Source organism: Haemorhous mexicanus, chromosome 6, assembly GCF_027477595.1.
Source record: "Haemorhous mexicanus isolate bHaeMex1 chromosome 6, bHaeMex1.pri, whole genome shotgun sequence".
NCBI classification, from domain to species: domain Eukaryota; kingdom Metazoa; phylum Chordata; class Aves; order Passeriformes; family Fringillidae; genus Haemorhous; species Haemorhous mexicanus.
The window spans coordinates 58,007,623-58,013,021 of NC_082346.1; the positions used below are offsets into that span (position 1 = coordinate 58,007,623).

Consider the following 5,399-nt stretch of genomic DNA (forward strand, 5'->3'; position numbering starts at 1 on the left):
GGTGAGAAGGCTGGGGGCATTCTGGCCTCTATCAGGAATAGTGTGGCTAGCAAGACTAGGGATCGTCCCCCTGTGCTGAGTACACCTTGAGTGTTGTGCCCGGTTCTGGGCCCCTCAGGTCAGGAAGGCTATTATGGTGGCTGGAGTGTGTCCAGAGAAGAGACCAGAGCTGGTGAAGGGTCTGGAGAACAAGTTTTATGAGAAACAGCTGAGAGAGCTCATGGGTGTTTAGCCTGGAGAAGATGACGCTCGGGGGGACATTATCACTCCACAATTTTCTGACAGGACGGTGCAGCCAGGTGGGGTTTGGGCTCTAGTCCCAGGGAACGAGTGACAGGGAGGGAGAACATGGCCTTAAGCTGTGCTGTAGGGAGTTTAGGCTGAACATTAGGAAGAATTTCCTCACAGAAAAGGTGATTAGGCACTGGAATGGGCTGCCCAGGGAGATGGTGGAGTCACCGTCCCTAGAGGTGCTGAAGGAAGACTGGACGTGGCACTTAGTGCCGTGGTCTAGTTGACAAGGTCCTGTTTGACAGGACTCGATCTCAGAAGTCATTTCCAACCTAACTCATTCTGTCCTAAAGCTGCCACCACCCTGCTGAGCGAAACCCCCTCCCCAAACTTTGCTCGCCGCTGTGACCCCAGTCCGATGCAGCTGCACATCTGCAACCACTTAGGCCGGCCCAGCGTCTCTCGGTCGCTCTCCCGGCCGAGCAGCTACGTGTGCCGGCTGCTCCGGAGCAGCCCGGGGGAAGGAGGGGCGGCTGGCCCGGGCTGCCGGAGCGCCGCAGAGGCGGCAGCTGCTGTCTCCCGCCCCCGGGCGCGGCGGGACGGGGAGGGGAAGGAACTGGAGAAAGGGTGGGATGGGCAGCCGGAGCTGGATCGGCGGGGCTTGCGGCTGAGGTTCTGTAGGAAAGGCTGGGAAACAGCAGAGCTGTTGCGTCATACAGTAAAGCAGGAGGAAATAACATTTCCATAGCAAAACAAGATCTTCTTTTGGGACAAGACTCAGTCATCTCTTTTTACTTCATCTGGCTCTTCTTTGTAGAAGTAGCCCCAAGTTAATTTGCAATTTCATAGTTGCTTTCAGCTTGCTCAGAAATGTCAGCTCTCTCCTGAAGCTGTGCATTCAGGTAATTGTTCATGTCTGGAGCCTCTACACAGGTTGGCCATCCCCCGACCGGGTGGGCTGTGTTCCCTTTTGTTCTGGCTGCTTGAAGCATCCTTTACGTCAGAGACCATCACTGATCTGACCAGGACCACACTATATTCTTTATTATTGTGGATCACATTATTGACCATGGTTACCTTGGGAGATGTCATAACACTCATCTAAAAAGTTGTCTGTAAAGTATTCCCTTCTTGCAGCATTGCTCAATAGATTGCATGTACTACCTGGATATATTTCCACACCAGGACCCTTGGCATCATGCAGATCTGAGCTTTTCATTAATAGCTTGGCTGATGTCTGCACTATTATGCCTCTGGTTTCATGTTGTAACACACAATTCTCCAGGGGGTTTTCCCATGATGGACATTTAAAATCCCCTTCACAACTTCATGTGGCACTCACTTCAAACTGGAGGTCCTTATACTGGATTCTGTACAGTCAAGAAAGATATCTCCTTTCTTTTGTTTATTTTTTTGCAACATAAGAGGCATAAGCCTTTGAGTTCAACTGAATCAGCACTGCGGAACAGGCTCTCTAGAACAGAGTGACCAGGACAGATAATGACTGTGCCTCCTTCATAACAGGCATTTACAGCTGTTAGTGGATTATAGTGAAACTGTATTTCTAGGTCTTTACCACAATCAGCTACAAGCTGAGAATCACACCATGTTCTCAGATGTCAGAATGCAGCCTCAGTCAAGGCTCAACACATCACACAAAGTAATCCTAGTTACCTTCCTCCTTCTCCCTGTCCTAGTCCTCCAGATGCACTGGTAGAAGAGCCTGACATGCTCTACAGTTTGTGCTGTTTTGTAAAACGCTCCTGACTTATCATACACAATGCACAGCACCCACACTGGTATATCTGGTATCCCTTAAGCTTCAAGGAGCTTCTGCTTTCAGAGCTGAGTACTCCATACCAGCCACTCCAACAAGAACCTCAAAGACATTTGTTCACCAGATTTCCTGCTGTCCACATGGTGCAAAGACTTTGTCCAGGTATTTAGCTGTGAATTATGTCACCTCCAAAGTTTTGCAATGTTAAGGAAGAGTTTGGACCTTAGGTTCTGAGCCAGAGTCTGTTTCTTTCAGCTTGAGGCGGTGCCTCTGGAGAGGAATCCCAAACCAAGAAATTCCTGGGCCTTTATATCCCCACAGTCTGTGCACCTGATCTTCCTGTGCCCAATGGTGGTTTATGGTCTGGAGTCTTCTAACACCTCATGGAATTCTTTCTCCATGTCCACGTGGGCAGGCCATAATTGTTCTTATCTTCCATCCTGGGGCCCTTCAGGATCTCAGCTCTTATCTGAAGATACCCAGTCTTTCTCTGTTTACTCCCCTGCTTAGCTCTCCGTGCTGACCAAGTTCACTCAAAGTTCCTTGACACCAAGTTTTGAGCAGGACCCACTCATGCTAAACTGTCAGAAGTTAAAATAAAACTTAACCCTAGACAATTAATTTCTAACATTGTAATCCCCAACATGCAGTCAGCCAAGATGCAATCCTGGTAATCTCTAAATTGCTTGTGAAACAAAAGCTGGTCAGTCTGAAAAATATCTGGAAAAAGTACATTCCCGTTGGGCACAGTCTTTCCTAAAGCAGTGCCTGGTTTGTCACGATGATGCCTTAGTCACACCAGGAGCCATCACTCCAGACACTCAGCACACTCCTGGAGCAGATAGATCCAGGCTCTGCCACCTTGGCTGCTCCCGCAGGCCACTGCCTCCCACAGCTGGCGGCAGCAGGGCCTGACCCTCCTCCCACAGCCTCCGGCAGCCCCAGCTCAGCAGGAATTCAAATAGGTATTCCCACAACAAATCCTGCAAGAACCTTGGAGCCTCTGTGGAGGCCCCTTTCGAGGCAGTGTGGGGGCTGTTCCCTGAAGGATCACAGCTTGGAGAGTTCATTTGCATTGCTCTTTCTAGTAACAGCATAATCTATATAGAGTAGGGTACTTAAATCCCCTTTCCTTATGCTTTTTTCTTTTTTTTCTGTGTAGCTACAGTGAGAGGATCACAACATTTTTGTTTATGGTTTTCCCCCAATAACCTCTCCAGTGAAAGTGGAGGATGTTTTATGGCTTAAGAACTACATAATCTAAGTTTCTGACTAAACCAGTGAAAGAAAAATTGTGAAAGATTCTCTATCTTCATTAAAAATCTGAGAAACTAGTGATGTCTCCTCATTTGATTATTCTCAGCAGAAAGCAACTCTCACATCTCACATATGTGAGAAACAAAACTTGAAAAGTCAAAATGGAAGAACCTGGACAGATCTTTGCAAAACAATGCAGCCTGAAGTATTTACGAGAGAGCTGGAAAGAGATGTCTGCAAAACTACCTGACATGGGAGATAGAAATGAAGAAAGTAACTGCATACAAAGAAAAGGAAAAAAGTGAGGGAATCACTGGCCAGGATCGTCAGTGAGAGGAATAGCGGATTTGTCTTTACAAACAAACTGTAGGTCTGCTGGTAGATAAAACTAGCTCTGGAAGATAAAAGAAACAATGGGAAGGATTCCACTGATTGATGAATGGAAGAAGATATTTGCTTTTAAAAATAAACTTTACGTTTGCTGATAAACAAAATTAGACATTGAGAGATGAAAGAAACAATGGGGAAGAAAAACCCCTAAATCCCATAAGAATTTAAAATTTAAAGGGAGGGTTATACATTAAAGGGAAATCTTTGGTGTCAGGCATATCGGGGACTCTGTACCTCTCAAGTACCTCAGTCAATGGGGAAAGAGAGAAGAGAAATGCGGCTGGGAAATTAGGATAAAAAGGAGGCTGCGTCCTCCAAAAATTTGAGAGATCCCAGGGGAATGCCCCATGGCCTCTCCCTTTATTCGAATAAAGCCAGAAAGGACTCCTCTGTCTTCTTTTTGGACATAAACCTCTGGTGTTTGTGGATTAATTTTCTTAACATCAGAAGAGCTACTATTACTTCTAACACCAATCACTTATATTTTTTCCCTACATAGTCTTACTACAATACATCTTTCATAGATCTAATTCTTTAAAATATCTAGTCTTTTTACAAGACCATATTTTAAAACTTGTTCAAACTTGCTTGTAGTTCAATCTCAACAATACAATCTCTCTTCTATAGCCTTCCTAAATCAACACATCTTACCTAAGTGTTTACATACAAATGTATAAGATTGTGTGAACTTTCTATCAGGTTTTAAGAATTCTTTACAAATCCATTTCTCACAAGAGCATATTACCCAAAGCTTTAAGACAATTGGAAGGCATTGCACCTAGTAAGACAGTGCAGAGCAGCCTGCCTGCTGAGGAAGTGAATAATATGGGTGACGGGGAAAATGGTGCAAATCAGCTCCACAGGTCTCTCCTGGGAAGCTGGGTCACCACTGACATGCAGCAAGATCTCCAGAGTGAGTGGAAGTTCAAGGGATTTAAAAGTACTGGCAGCCTGTATAAAATATGAATGGGATGCTCTCTTTGTCTGAAATAGGAGGCACCAGGGCTGGTGTAACAGGAGTAGGCATTGCCTCGATCTTTCCAACCAGGCCCGAGGTGTAGATCCATCCTCAGCACGTGGGGGGAGTGATTTGAGCTGCAGCCCCAGTCTCAGAGCAGGAGGGCCGGGTCGAGCGGAGCTGCTGCCTTGGCTGGGTAGCGGATGCCTCGTGCTCGGTGGAAGGACGGGCTTGGCTTCAATCCCTGAGAGCTGCGTGTCTCCAGCCGTGCCGCCTACCCGAGCGGAGCATCCGCGGCGGCGGGAACTGAGCGGCAGCCAGCTCCGGCTCTCTCCATCCCGCAGCCCGCCTGCAGGCCGGGAGCCCTGCCTGCCGCTTCCTCCGGCCGTGGCTGGTACCGGGTGGTGTGACCTGCGTGCCATGGGCGTTGGAAAGCAGCCACTGCTCCCTCCCGCCCAGCCCCCTTCCTTCCCGTCTGGAGCAAGCCTGTGCTGGGCTGTGCTTGATGCCTCGGGAGCTTTGCTGCTCCTTTCTCAAAGCCGCTCAGCCCCCTGCTGAGCTGGCCAGTCTTTCACACATTGGCTGTGACGGGAAGGCTGTTTAGAGCTGGATAATGTTTATAAAACCGCAGAAATTAACAGAAACGCAGTGTCCGGGAGCATGGCTGACACCGCCCTTGTAAAAGACAAAAAAACCCCAAACCCAACAAAACCAGACATGACTCAGCCCTGAACTGGAAGCTGTGAGCTGTCGCCAGTGCAGTGCTCTGGCTGGCGACTCTTTTTG

The 5,399-nt window shown here is 47.9% G+C and overlaps 1 pseudogene; it reads right to left on the reverse strand.

The window, feature by feature from the left end:
* Nucleotides 1-1,104: 1,104 nt before the first annotated feature.
* On the reverse strand, nucleotides 1,105-5,035 carry LOC132328410 (SHC SH2 domain-binding protein 1-like; annotated as a pseudogene).
* Nucleotides 5,036-5,399: the final 364 nt, after the last annotated feature.